The following is a 15,353-nucleotide window of genomic DNA, read 5'->3' as shown; positions in this document are numbered from 1 at the left end:
GACAAAACTTACTTTGTAAGAAAAACTTACTTCCTTCTTATTTAAAAATGCATATTTGGCCAGGCATGGTGGCTTACGCCTATAATCCCAGAACTTTGAGAGGCTGAGGCAGGTGGATTGCTTGAGCTCAGGAGTTCAAGACCAGCCTGGACAATATAGCGAAACCCCATCTCTACAAAAAATACACAAATAAGCTAGGTATGGTGGCATGCACCTGTAGTTCCAGCTGCTTGGGAGGTGAAGGCGGGAGGATGGCTTGAGCCCAGGAGGTTGAGGCTGCAGTGAGCCATGATCACGTCACTGCACTCCAGTCTGGGTGACAGAGCAAGACCTTGTCTCCAAAAAAAAAAGAAAAAAATCTATCTATCTGTCTGTATATGTATATATATCTACACACATTGGATCTTTAAACTTTCATTTTGGCTTTTGCCATGCCACACACAAAGAAAATGAAGACCTCTGAAGAGAAAGGTATTGACACTTATGGGCGTTGACACTTAAGAGAAAGGTGTTGACACTTTTTTATGGGTGTTGACACTGAAGAGAAAGGTGTTGACACTTATGGGCGTTGACACTTAAGAGAAAGGTGTTGACACTTTTTTTATGGATGTTGACACTGAAGAGAAAGGTGTTGACACTTTCTACAGCAAAAAAGTATGTAAGAGGAAGGTAGAATTACTCAGTAAGTCAGTATTTCCCAAAAAAAGATTCTGCAGAATTCTAGTCTTACGAGATCACGCACACACACGTACACATTATCTTGGCGATTCATAATGTATATATGTACATTAATATTAGGCTGGGCACCGTGGCTCACGCCTGTAATCCCAGCGCTTTGGGAGGCCGAGGCAGGTGGATCATGAGGTCAAGAGATTGAGACCATCCTGGCCAACATGGCGAAACCCCATCTCTACTAAAAATAAAAAAATTAGCTGGGTGTGGTGGCACGCCTGTAGTCCCAGCTTCTCAGGAGATTGAGGCAAAGCTAATACCAGAGGAGTATCGAATATGCCATGATTCTGTTTTCTCCCCTGAGAGACTTTTATGAGGACAATGTAAGAGATAAGGGGAAAGTTTGGGCAGAACAGGTCAGGAACTTGGGGTATCAACAGGGAAGTGAAAGGATTTCTAGGCTCTAAACAAAGCGTGGGACCTGGGTGTCGCTATTGCTGGTGCTGGCTTGAACCTGGGAGGTGGAGGTTGCAGTGAGCCGAGATGGTGCCATTACACTCCAGCCTAGTGACAGAGCAACGCTCCATCTAAAAATATATATATATTTTATATAATCTATATTTCATATAAATTATGTTTTTATAAAATATAATGTATATTTTATTAAATTATATATATTTTATAAAACATAATCTATATTTTATTAAATTATATAATTTTATAAAATATAATCTATATTTTATTAAATTATATAATTTTATAAAATATAATCTATATTTTATATAAATATATTTTATAAAATATATCATATAACTATACTTATATAAATATATTATATATAATATATATAATATATTTTATATTATATATAATATATATAAAAGGCTCTGATAATTACGATAAAGAAATCAGGTTAACATTGGTTTTACCCACTCTTTTTTTCTTCCACAAAACCCTATTAAGGTATTAAGAAAAAAATTAAAAACATGCTTTGAGGAATGTGGCCTTGAACTGAAGTTTCCTTAATTTCAGTATAGCTCATTGTAAAGATGTATGTTGTCAAATTGTTTTGAAATGTTTAAGCCATTCTAGAAGGAGTCTGATTTCCAGAAAGGTTTCATGGAGATCAAATCTCATCTGGAAGCCGATGACCTGTTCGAATGTCACAAAGCCAGCACCAGCAATAGCGACACCCAGGTCCCACGCTTTGTTTCGAGCCTAGGAATCCCTTCACTTCCCTGTTGATACCCCAAGTTCCTGACCTGTTCTGCCCAAACTTTCACCTTATCTCTGACATTGTCCTCATAAAAGTCTCTCAGGGGAGAAAACAGAATCATGGCATATTCGATACTTCTCTGGTGTTAGCTCTTCTGTTTGGATTAATATTTACTCCTTAAATCCTATCTCCTTTCAGCCTCTCCAGAAATAATCCAACCAGATTCAGTTTATCCCGAAGTCCTGGTGCTGGATTGTGTCCACTCATTCATTCTTGAAGAAATATCAGTGGTCCCCTAAGACAAGGCAGGCTGTGTGCCAGGCACTGGGACTGCAGCAGAGACTCTGACAGCAGCAGGCCTGACCTTGCAGAGGTTGAGATAATGCCAATACCAATATACCAATGGGGGTTCTTGGGCCCAGAACAGGACCCAGGCAGATCCCAGGTGAGAAACCAGGGATTACTCATTAACAATCAGTGAAAATGGAACTTAATTGTACATAGGCAATTCTATTTTATATAAAACTTTAAAATGAATATCCTTTTTTTTTTTTTTTGAGATGAAGTCTCACTCTTTTGCCCAGGCAAGAGTGCAGTGGCGTGATCTCAACTCATTGCAACCTCCACCTCCTGAGTTCAAGCGATTCTCGTGCCTCAGCCTCCTGAGTAGCTGGGATTACAGGCGCCTGCCACCATGCCCGGCTAATTTTTGTATTTTCTTTTTTGAGACAAGTCTCGCTCTGTCGCCCAGGCTAGAGTGCAGTGTGGCACGATCTCGGCTAACTGCCAGCTCCACCTCCCGGGTTCACGCCATTCTCCTGCCTCAGCCTCCTGAGTAGCTGGGACTACAGGCGCCCACCACCATGCCCGGCTAATTTTTTTTTATTTTTGTTAGAGACGGGGTTTCATCATGTTAGCCAGGATGGTCTTGATCTCCTGACCTCGTGATCCACCCGCCTCGGCCTCCCAAAGTACTGGGATTACAGGTGTGAGCCACCATGCCCAGACTTGCATATCCTTTTTAATGGAGTGGTTATTGTTTCTTTTGCCATTTTAATAAATAATTATAATTTTACATGAAAAGCAAAGTTGCTTTTATAAAAGCATCAGGATTTCCTCTAGATTAACTGATTTTGTAGATAGTATAATCCAAGTTTTCTTGATGGCTTCATAGTCTAACTTCAGTATAATAAGTGGAGATCAATAGGAAGCTTCTTCAAGCTGGTATAACTTGAAACATTTCAAATGCCAAGCAAGTGGTAGGTATTTAGATGGAGAGAGACAAGAATTTGTTATGAGGAACATTTCTGGGTACAAATTCTTTTGATCTAAGGATTGTTGTTTTTCCAAGGGGCTCCTCTGAATGGGTTTGGGAGAAACAGCTGGGCTTGGATAACTCTGGAGAAGAGCAAGGCCTCTGAGAATCAGAGCTCAGGAAACCTGGCTCCTGCCTCTCTTTCTCTTTCTTGCTCTGTGTGAATATTCAGTTCCAGCAATTGCAGCTTCTTCTTCCTGTCACTGATTTTCGGATGAATTGGTCTCCTTTCCCAGGGAGAGTCTGGCAGCTTTTTCCTCCCTCAAGGGTGATGAGCTTGGGAACTAGAGGTGAGGGCTGCTTTGAGAGGGACTGCAGGGTGAGGCAGATCTCGCCCAGCCTTTTGGATCAAAGTATAGTCAGGAGCAACTGAGGGGAAATTTTCCAGTAAACCTCAGGTTTGAAGCACTGGAACAAATCTTAGGGAAAAAGGCAGGGGAGGGATGTAGACTAGAGGAGGTAGAGGAAGAAATGTCCCAGGCTTTCTTCCAGAGTCTGTGTCCATCTCTATAACAATGTGGTCATTATGCCCTGAGAGCCTTCTCCGTAGGCATTTCTCCAAGCCCATTTTTGAATCCCTGATTAAAAAATGACAACCCAACTGCCTGCCAATCCACCACTCTAGTTTCACCTTTTTTGATCCTTGAGAGCTTTCTTCTTTAAAATGCACATATTCCCCAGGAGGAGTTATAGTTTCATTTAGGAGTTATAGCTCATAAGATCACATGTCTAAAACCAAATTCCTGATTTTCCATCTCACTAAACAGTTAACAATACCCACCCAGTTGCTCGAACTGAAACATGCCCTTTCTCCTACATGCCTTATGCTGTCTATCACCCCTTCTTGTTAGTTTTTTCTTCCATATACATCTCTCTTTTTTTTGGAGACAAGATCTTCCCCTGTTGCTCAGGCTGGCATGATCATGGCTCACTGCAGCCTCAAGCAATCCTCCCGCCTCAGCCTCCCATGTAGCTGGGACCACAGGTTCACACCACCACACATGCTGAGACCAGCTCAGTTGGGGAGACCCTAATCCAGCAGTGCTAGAGGAATTAAAGACACACACAGAAATATAGAGATGTGAAGTGAGAAATCAGGGGTCTCGCAGCCTTCAGAGCTGAAAGCCCCAAACAGAGATTTACCCACATATTTATTAACAGCAAACCAGTCATTAGCATTGTTTCTATAGATATTAAATTGACTAAAAGTATCCCTTATGGGAAACAAAGGGATAGGCTGAATTAAAGGAACAGGTTGGGCTAGTTAACTGCAACAGGAACATGCTCTTAAGGCACAGATCGCTCATGCTATTGTTTGTGGCTTAAGAATTCCTTTAAGCAGTTTTCTGCCCTAGGTGGGCCAGGTGTTCCTTGCCCTCATTCCCATAAACCCACAACCTTCCAGTGCGAGCATTAAGGCCATTATGAACATGTTACAGTGCTGCAGAGATTTTGGCCAGTTCAGGGGCCAGTTTATGGCCAGATTTTGGGGGGCTTGCTCCCAACATGTCCCCCTTCTCTGATTTGCAAAGAGATAAAAGCAAGGGCAGCTTTGTCACGGTGAGCTACTTCTCACAGGAGTTGGGATCTGCATCTGCAGACTCTACAAAGACAAACAACATAGATTAAAAGCACAGTCATCATTCAAATCACAGAGCCTCCGAGTGTTTTTATCTATTTTAGTGGGTTACTAGCTGCTAATTTGTCTACAGCTCCTTTAAGCACTCCAGTTCCTGGCATTAAGGTCAAGTGTACCTGGGATGCTTTAAATATTTGTTCTTTTAATTTTGCAATATCCAAAAACAAGTTTGTAGAGTGTCCTTCTTGATGCTTTTTTATTCTTTCCCAAATTTTGATCTTATTAAGAGCATTTAATAGTTTCCACAAATCCTTATGTTAAGCTCCTAGAGTGGGCCGAAACATTTGAGGTTGCAGTGCCACTATACCGCTGTGGTTCCAGTAATAGGAACTTTTGCCATACTTTTACAAATAGGTTTTTGAGGGCGGTATGCCTCAATTATAGGAGCAGAGTTATTATGGTAAATACTGAGATCAGAAAACATGTGTGACTGTGTCATAGTGATTGCATCCAGGCATTATTGCCAGTCCTTATCAAAGGAATACTCACGGCAGTGGTGATAACCACTATCATAGCTACCATTAAATTATTCATTGTGACTGGTTGTCCTGCTTTCCTCAGGTTTTCTTCCACCATCTGTGACAGCTTCTTGATCTGTCCCCAGGTGGGTGGCTGTGTTCGACGGGTGTTGCTCATGACAGTTGAGGTCCTCCTCAGCATCAGTCTCGACATGGCTGCAACCGAGGGGTCCTCAGGATCCTCCCAGAGTCTCTTCCTTGGTATCTGGCTCATGATAAGGTTTCAGGTGTCTTGATGGTATCCAAATTGGCTGTTGATTTTGGCCTGGAGAAATACAAGCATAACTTCTACCCCAAGTTATTATTTTACCTATTTCCCAACTTTTTGTTATTGGATCTCTCCACCAAATCAGTTGTTCTGTTTCTGTGTTTGCAGCTGGTTTCTGTTGATGCTGTTCAACTGCTGATAACATCTGGCCTTTGGGCAGGCTCAAAAAATTTAAAGTTAATAATGCTAGGTTCAGTTGTATCTGTGGGGATCTATATTCTCTGTCTCCCTTCTGCTTTTGCAACTGCTGTTTTAGGGAGAGATTCATTCTTTCCACTATGGCTTGTCCTTGAGAATTGTATGGGATACCAGTAATGTGTTTAATATTCCACATAGGGAAAAATGTAGCTAGAGCTTGGCTAGTATAGCCTGGGGCATTATCTGTTTTAATAGAAGCTGGAATGTCCATCACCGCAAAACACTGCAAAAGGTGACGTTTAACACAGGCGGAAGACTCTCCTGTTTGGCATGTAGCCCAGACAAAGTGAGAGAACGTGTCCACACATACATGTACATAAGCTAGTCTCCCAAATGAGGGAACATGTGTGACATCCATTTGCCAAATAGAGTTAGGTTCCAGTCTTCGTTGAGTATTAACTCCTCCTGTAAAAGATGAGGAAGGCACCATTTGGCAAGCTGGGCATCGCTGGATAATAGCTTTAGCTTCTTTCCAGGTAATGTCGTATCTGCGTTTGAGACCAGAGGCATTAACATGGGTTAAATTGTGAATATCTAGCATCAGATATTGCATTAGCAACTAGGCGATCAGCCATTTGATTCCCTTCAGTCAAAGGTCCTGGAAGAGGTATATGAGCTGTAATGTGAGTGGTGTAAAAAGGATGCATTCTACTCCTAACTGCTGTTTGCAATTGGGTAAATAAAGTCATCAGTTGTTTCTCCGTATGAAATCGTAACTGAGCATTTTCAATTAACTGTGTGGAATGAACCACATATGAAGAATCAGAAATCACATTAATAGGCATATCAAGAGCAGCCAATACCTCAATTACAGCTACAAGCTCCGCTTTTTGAGCTGAAGTATAGGATGTCTGGAAAACTTTACTTTTTGAGCCAGAATAAAAAGCTTTACCATTACTAGATCCATCTGTAAAAACATTCTCAGCATCTCCAATTGGTTTAAATTTAGTTATTTTAGGGAGAATCCAATTAGTTAATTTCAGAAACAAATAGCTTCGTTTTAGGAAAATGATTATTGAGAATACCCACAAAGTCAGCTAAAGGGGTTTGCCAAGTAAGACTATTTATAAAAGCTTGCTGTGGCTGGGCACGGTGGCTCATGCCTGTAATCCCAGCACTTTGGGAGGCCGAGGTGGATGGATCACGAGGTCAGGAGATTGAGACCATCCTGGCTAACATGGTGAAACCCTATCTCTACTAAACATACAAAAAATTAGCGGGATGTGGTGGCACGCACCTGTAGTCCTAGGTACTCATAAGGCTGAGGCAGGAGAATGGCATGAACCCAGGAGGCAGAGCTTGCAGTGAGCCAAGACCATGCCACTATACTCCAGCCTGGGCGACAGAGCAAGACTCCATCTCAAAAAAAAAAAAAAAAAAAAAAAAAAAAAAAAAAAAAAGCTGGCTGTATTTGTGCCTTCGTGAGAGGGACAATAATTTTTCCAGGATCATATCCATGTAATTTAACAATCTGAGTTCTCCCAATCCCTATCATAGAAGCAATTTGATCTAAATAAGGAGTTAGAGTCCGTGAATTAGTATGTGGAAGAAAAAGTCACTCTACTAAGTCCTATTCTTGGACAATAACACCAGTAGGTGAATGCTGAGTTGAAAAAATTAGCAAATCTAGAGTCTTCTCTGGATTTATTCTATTTATCTGAGCTTTATAGACTTGCTTTTCAATCAGCTGTAACTTGACCTCAGCCTCCTTTGTTAATTGCTGAGGGCTGGTGAGACTAGGATTTCCTCTAAGGATAGAAAATAGACTACTCATGGCATAGGTAGGAATGCCTAGAGCAGGTCGTATCCAATTAATATCTCCTAGTAATTTTTGAGAGTCATTTAATGTTTTTAGTTGACCCCTATGTATGGTTACTTTATTTTTTATTTTTATTTTTTGAGACAGAGTCTTGCTCTGTCGCCCAGGCTGGAGTGCAGTGGTGCAATCTCAGCTCGCTGCAAGCTCCGCCTCCTGGGTTCACGCCATTCTCCTGCCTCAGCCTTCTGAGTAGCTGGGACTACAGGCGCCCGCCACCATGCCTGGCTTATTTTTGTATTTTTAGTAGAGACGGGGTTTCACCATGTTTGCCAGGATGGTCTCGATCTCCTGACCTCGGGACCCACCCATCTCAGCCTCCCAAAGTGCTGGGATTACAGGCGTGAGTCACCATGCCCGGCCTACATATGGTTACTTTCTGTGGCACAATGGTAGTGTCATTTACTAAGGTCCCCAAGTAAGAGTAAGGAGTAGTAGCCTGAATTTTGTCAGGAGCTATAATTACACCAGCGTGAGAAATCGAATTTTGCAAGTGATCATAACATTGGAGTAATATTTCTCGAGATGGGACAGCAAAAAGTATATCATCCATATAGTGAATAATGTAACACTGTGAAAATATTTTATGAGTAAGTTCAATTGTTTGCCCCACATATGTCTGGCAAATTGTTGGGCTATTTGACATGCCCTGTGGCAATACTTTCCAATGATAACATAATATTTTACGAGTAGGTTCAATTGCTTGCCCCACATACATCTGACAAATTGTTGGGCTGTTTGACATGCCCTGTGGCAACACTTTCCAGTGATAATGCTTACCTGGCCGCAGGTTGTTTACTGGAGGAATTGTAAATGCAAACTGTTCACAGTCTTGCTCAGCTAAAGGGATAGTAAAGGAACAATCTTTTAAATCTATTACTATTAAAGGCCAATTTTTTGGAATGATAGCAGGAGAAGCCAATCCTGGCTGTAATGCTCCCATAGGTTGATAACTGAATTGATGGCTCTTAAGTCAGTTAACATTCTCCATTTTCCTGATTTTTTCTTAATTATGAAAACTAGAAGATTCCAAGGAGAAAATGTTGGAGCTCTGTGCCCATTTCCTAATTGTTCAGTAACTAATTTCTCTAAAGCCTCCAGTTTTTCGTTACTTAGTGGCCATTGTTCTATCCAAATTGGCTTATCTGTTTACCATTTTAAAGGTATAGGTTCTGGAGGCTTAATAATGGCCACCATCAAAAATTATTTCCTAATATTTGGCGGGAACTTTGATTTTCCACTTGAAGTAGTTCTTTCAAAGTTTGCAAATTTTTCTCTAGTCCCATACCAGCGACATACCCCATTTCACGCATTGTATGTTGACTTTGAGGGCTATACAATTGTTCTGGAATTAGAACTTGTGCTCCCCACTGTTGTAATAAATCTCTTCCCCATAAATTTATAGGTACAGAAGTTATAATTGGTTTAATAGTCCCAGATCGTCCATCAGGCCCCTCACAATGCAAAATATAACTACTTTGATATACTTCAGCAGCTTTACCAGCTCCAACTATGTTAAATTGAGAGGGTTGAATTGGCCATGTGGATGGCCAGTGCTGTAGAGAAACGATTGAAATGTCCGCTCCTGTATCTACCAAACCTTTAAATTTGTTTCCTTGAATAGTTATTTTACAGGTAGGACGTTTATCAGTAATTTGATTTACCCAATAAGCTGCTTTGCCTTGTTTATTTGTGCTTCCAAATCCTCCTGTTCGTTTAATTTCACTTTTTCCCATTCCCACATACAGCACAATCAGGAGCTGTGCTATGTGCTCTCCTGGCTCTGCTTTCCAGGGAATAGAAGTAGATACAACAATTTGAATTTCCCCATTGTAATCTGAATCAATGACTCCTGTATGTATTTGTACCCCCCTTTTTTTTACTTTATTAAAATTCTAAGTTTTATTTCACATGTATATTTTTGTCTCCCCACCATTTCCGCGTCTGACCACCGCTACTACTATGTACTATCATAACATTCCATACATACTGAAAACCAAGCAAAGGGTGGAGTTCCATCTTTAAAAACTAAACAGGCATTTTGGACAACACATTCTTGGCAATGGAACCTGGACAACACTTATCAAACATGGCAGGGAAAGTTCTCACTCTGCATTATAAAAAGGACAGCCAGATATCAACTGTTACAGAAATAAAATAAGAAGGAAAATTTTTAACAAATTGTTTAAACTATTTTCTTAAAGAAACTTCCTCCACTGCCAGAGATCTTGAATAGCCTCTTGATCAATCATCCAGAAGCAATTCTTCACATAACTGATGAACCTGGCTTCCACTCTGCGAAGAGAACCACCTTTTTCTATACTTGCTTGCATTTTTGCTTTAATGTCTTCTACAGAACTAGTCCTTTTGGTGTTTTAGGAGTTTTTTCCTGTTTTTTGAAGAATTCTTGTCTTTTTTATTTTGGTGTTGATGATGGTTTTGAGTCTTTTCCATTCTGATTTGACTTTTGTGCATTTTTGGCTGGAGTATCTCATACAGATTTCTTCACTGGCCCTTTTTCTTTAGCTTCCTCATCTTCAGAATCATCATCATCATCTTCATCATCATCATCCTCATCCTCATCCTCATCTTCATCAGCAGCAAGTTTTACTTTTTTCTGTGGAACCTTGCTACCACCTCCAGGGGCAGACCGCTTTCCAGATACAGTTAAGAGTTTCACATCCTCCTCCTCTTCATCTTCTGACTCTGCATCTTCCTCCACAGCTACTAAGTGCTGTCCACTAATATGCACTGGCCCCGAACCACACTTCAACCTTAAGTCCACTGGTGGTGTTACTTTAAAGCCCCCAAGGGAAACCGTTGGCTGCACAGACATTTTCAAAGTTGCCAGTGTTACTTTAATTGGACTGCCTTTGTAATTCGTTGCCTCTGCTTCAACAATGTGCAATTCATCCTCTGCACCAGCCCCTAAACTGACCGTTCTTAAAGATAACTGGTGCTCATTTTCATCATTATCCACCTTAGACTGATAATTTTTGTCAGCCTTTAGTTCACAACCGAATAGATAGTTCTGGGGCCTCAGGGGGCTCATGTTCATGTCCATCAAATCTTCCATCAGGTGGCTGCACGCACTTAGGTGGGAGAGAAGGTGGATGGAGATAAACGAACGCTGCTCCAGGGAACAGCCCCGCAGGACGGAATCACACCAGTTGTACCCCTTTTAAACTCAAACTAGAACTTCCTAAAAGTAATCCTATTGTCCCTGCTGGCAAGGGTCCACAGACTCCTGTTGGGAGCTTTTGCGGGGATTCCCCAGGCAGAAGGCTCACAGCTTTTGTGCAGCATAAATCTACTGCGGCACTATCGGCTGTGGTGGGGGACAGACATTGTACAGGGGTGAGGGAATGGCCTGAGCTGGAAATGCCCTGGTTTAGAACAGGGCCCGGGACGGGCCCCTCATTGCGTTTCCCAAAACTGGGTTCCCATTTTTATCAAACTTAGAGTGACACTGATTAGCTCAATGTTTTCCTTTTTTATATTTTGGACATATTTCAGGATCTGCAATTTTCTTTTTTTCCCCTGTCTGGTGGCCGGACTTGCTGATTTTTTCTACATTCTTTTTTAGTATAACCATGCTTCCCACAGTTAAACAAGCTCCAAGATAAAGGAGTATTTCCTTTGTCTACTCTCAGTCCTGCCATTGCCTGTGCCAGCAAGGTAGCTTTATGCAGATTACCTCCGATACCATCACAGGCCTTGATATAATCAACTAAATGTGCTTTCCCTCTGATAGGTCGCAGAGCAGCCTGGCAATCGAGATTAGCATTGTCGAAAGCTAATAACTGCAACACTATATCCTGAGCAGCTGAATCTGCAATCATCTTTTTAAGAGACTCCTGTAACCGAGCTATAAAATCAACGTATGGTTCTTTGGGTCCCTGTTTTACAGCACTAAAAGAAGGGTATTGTTCTCCACCTGAAGTGATTTTTTTCCAAGCTCTAACGCACACTCCTCTAAGCTGTTCTATGGCCTCATCCTGCATGACCACTTGTGCATCTAAACCAGCCCAGCCGCCAACCCCCAAAAGTTGGTCTGCAGTTGTATTAATTTGAGGTTGGGCCTGGGCATTGCAAGCAGCCTGAATGGAAGCTTTGTTTGCCCACCAAGTTTTAAATTGTAAGAACTGAGCAGGAGTCAGACAAGCTCAAGCAAGAGTGTCCCAGTCAGTAGGAATCATCCGACTGGAAGCAGCAACATTCTTTAACAGTCCCATTACAAAAGGAGAACCTGGTCCATATTGATTTATTGCTTGTTTAAATTCTTTGAGTAATTTAAAAGGAAAAGTCTCAGATGCAGCTGTAATATTTCCCTGTTGATCTGGGGGGTGTATTCTAACAGAGAACTGCCAAGCTTCTAAATCACCTCTTGTCTAGCTTGCTGAATTCCTGCCTGAATAGAAATAACAGCAGTCGCTTGAGGTGCTGCTTGAACAGTCACTGGAGCAACTACTTTTCACACAGTGTCCTCCAGAAAAGAAAGATCTGGGGGGTCATTTTCTTCAAAATAGTAAGGAGGGGTTGCAGAAGGGTAGAGATGAACCTCTCCTTCCTTTGCCACTTTAGTTTTAGCTGGCAAATAAACATGCTCCTCTGTTACTTTGCTATACTCTTGTTCCTCCTCGTCATCAGTGTGAAAAAGTTCCAAGGTGAAACCAACCAGACCCCATATCTGTCCCATTGTTACCCTGATGCTTCTAAGCTCCCCTTCTTACTCACCATGGGGATTGCTTTAAGAGTATTTGGGTATCCTCCAGCTAGTTTTCTGTTCCTACCATTGCTCCGGCGACCCTTCGACCTGGATTCGAGCCCCCAAGATGGACGCCACTTGCCGAGATCAGCTCGGCTGGGGAGACCCTAACCCAGCAGCACTAGAGGAATTAAAGACACACACACAGAAATATAGAGATGTGAAGTGGAAAATCAGAGGTCTCACAGTCTTCAGAGCTGACAGCCCTGAGCAGAGATTTACCCACACATTTATTAACAGCAAACCAGTCATTAGCATTGTTTCTATAGATATTAAATTGACTAAGAGTATCCCTTATGGGAAGCGAAGGGATGGGCTGAATTAAAGGAATAGGTTGGGCTAGTTAACTGCAGCAGGAACACGCCCTTAAGGCACAGATTGCTCATGCTATTGTTTGTAGCTTAAGAATGCCTTTAAGTGGTTTTCTACCCTGGGCGGGCCAGGTATTCCTTGCCCTCATTCCCATAAACCCAAAACCTTCCAGCATGGGCGTTAAGGCCATTATGAACATGTTACAGTGCTGCAGAGATTTTGTTTATGGCCAATTTTGAGGCCAGCTTATGGCCAGATTTTGGGGGGCTTGCTCCCAGCAACACCCAGCTAGTTTTTAAATTTTTTGTGGAGATGTGGGTCTCACTATGTTGCCCAGGCTGGTCTCAGACTCCTGAGCTCAAGTGGCCCACCTGCCTTAGCCTCCCAAAGGGCTGGGATTACAGGTGTAAGCCACTGTGCCCAGCCTCTGTAAATATATTTCTAAGAATAAGTTGGTCTGAAATGAATCCAGATTGGTTTAGACACTAAAAGATTAGATTCCATTTAGGACCAAGAATCTTTTCTAAATTTCACCTATCAAAGTACCTTCAGGGCAACCATCTGTTGTTGAAATCTCAGCTGATGCACACTGCAAAAGGTTTAGGAGAAGATTCTGGATAAATTAAACCATGGGGATCCTCTTGAATTAAGATTATTGGGGGCAGCCCAGGCACACACACACACAAAAAATCCTTTTTAACCTTTTTGAACTTTAGGGCCAAATTGTCACCTTCATTTCTAGAAGACTTGGGACTGGCATTGTAGTGTCTAAATGATCCATCCTTCCATTTCTTGTCCTTATTCCCCCAGCTCCCTGCTTTTCTCCAGTTTAGTGCGTATTTGTATTTCTATCAGCCAGGACACAGAAGAAAAGATAAAAAGCTCAAAAAGTTGATTCCACTTTTCCAAGGAAGTTAACAGGGAGCAGGTTGACTTTACAGTACAATGTACCTTGCTCTCCAAAGCTTTCTTTGTTTTTCTTAGATTCTGTCTCTTCTTGCCTCCCTCATCTTTCATTATATTTCTTTTTTTTTTTAATTAAAAAATGTTAAAACAGCAATGAGACAGGGTCTCACTATGTTGTACTGGCCAGTCTTGAACTCCTGAGCTCAAGGGATCCACCAGCCTCAGCCTCCCAAAGTGCTGGAATTACAGGTTTGAGCCACTGCACCCGGCATGTGTTTCCTTTATCCTCCCTCAGAAACAGCTCCTTGCTTTCTAGAATCACAGACTCTTAAAGCTAAAAGGGACCCAAGGAATTCTTCTGTATATGGCTTAATAACTCCTAGGGAAAACCAAGCCTCAAAGAGATGAAATGATTTCCCATGACAGCTGGAAACCAAGTCTTTTGACTCATGGCCCTCAATTATTTCTACTATGTCACACTGCCTTGCTTCTCTAAAATAACTGTAAGATGAAAGAAAACTCCAGTCATTGAAGAAAAATTTTTCTTTTCCTTTTTTTTTTTTTTTTTTTTTGAGATGGGGTCTCACTCTGTCACCCAGGCTGGAATGCAGTGGCATGATCTCAGCTCACTGCAACCTCCACCTCCCTGGCTCAAGCATCCTCCCACCTCAGCCTACCGAGTAGCTGGGGTCACAGGCATATGCCACCATGCCTGGCTAATTTTGTTTTGTATTTCTTGTAGATACGGGGTTTTGCTATGTTGCCCAGGCTGGTCTTGAACTCCTGAGCTCAAGCCATCCACCCGCCTTGGGATCCCAAAGTGATGAGATTACAGGTGTGAACCACTGTGCCTGGCTGAACTTTTTTTTCTATTGTTGGAAAAAAATAATAGCAATATCACACATACATTTTTGCTTTCAGAATATGTTTCCTGAGTTAAAGAGCAAAACTCATGTAAGATAGAATAAAAAAGAAATTCCAATTAAAGTAGGAAATAAAAATGCTTTTAATATCAGTTTAATCATTAGATGCCTAATTTGTTCCTCCAGTTAGCTAGTCAGTGGCCCAGTATTTCTCAGTTACAAAGGTCTGATAACATCCTAATCAATTCCATGGAGCAATAGGGACCCTCAGCTCTGGATTAATCCAGAAGGCTTAGAACTGTTTTGCATGCCTTGCTCATTTTTTTACTTTCTTTTTATGGATTTGGTTAACTACTTTCCTTCTGCATTCTCAGGTGTTTGAAAGGTATCTATCCAAGTGTCTCTTTACTCTGGTGCACCATAAAAAATTTGAGACAAAAATATTGATATGGTTTGGCTGTGTCCCCACTAAATCTCAACTTGAATCATAGTTCCCAGAATTCCCACATATTGTGGGAGGGATGGAGGGGGAGGTAATTGAATCATGGGGGCCAGTCTTTCCTGTGCTATTCTTGTGATAGTGAATAAGTCTCATCAGATCTGATAGGTTTATCAGGCGTTTCCGCTTTTGCTTCTTCCTCATTTTTCTCTTGCCACTGCCATGTAAGAAGTGCCTTTTGCCTCCTGCCATGATTCTGAGGCCTCCCCAGTCACGTGGAACTGTAAATCTAATGAAGCCTCTTTTTTTCCCCAGGCTTGGGTATGTCTTTATCAGCAGCATGAAAACGGACTAACACAGTAAATTGGTACCAGGAGTGGGGCATTGATGAAAAGATACCAAAAAATGTGGAAGTGACTTTGG

General features: G+C 41.7%; 1 pseudogene; it reads right to left on the bottom strand.

Annotated features, from left to right (window-relative positions):
- Positions 1-8,718: 8,718 nt before the first annotated feature.
- Positions 8,719-13,136, bottom strand: LOC139363274 (nucleophosmin pseudogene; annotated as a pseudogene).
- Between the last annotated feature and the right edge of the window lie 2,217 nt (positions 13,137-15,353).

The sequence above is a fragment of the Macaca nemestrina genome, chromosome 5 (assembly GCF_043159975.1).
Source record: "Macaca nemestrina isolate mMacNem1 chromosome 5, mMacNem.hap1, whole genome shotgun sequence".
In the NCBI taxonomy this organism is placed as follows: domain Eukaryota; kingdom Metazoa; phylum Chordata; class Mammalia; order Primates; family Cercopithecidae; genus Macaca; species Macaca nemestrina.
The sequence above is the reverse complement of the archived record's forward strand: the minus strand, read 5'-3'. Positions and strand labels throughout refer to the sequence as shown.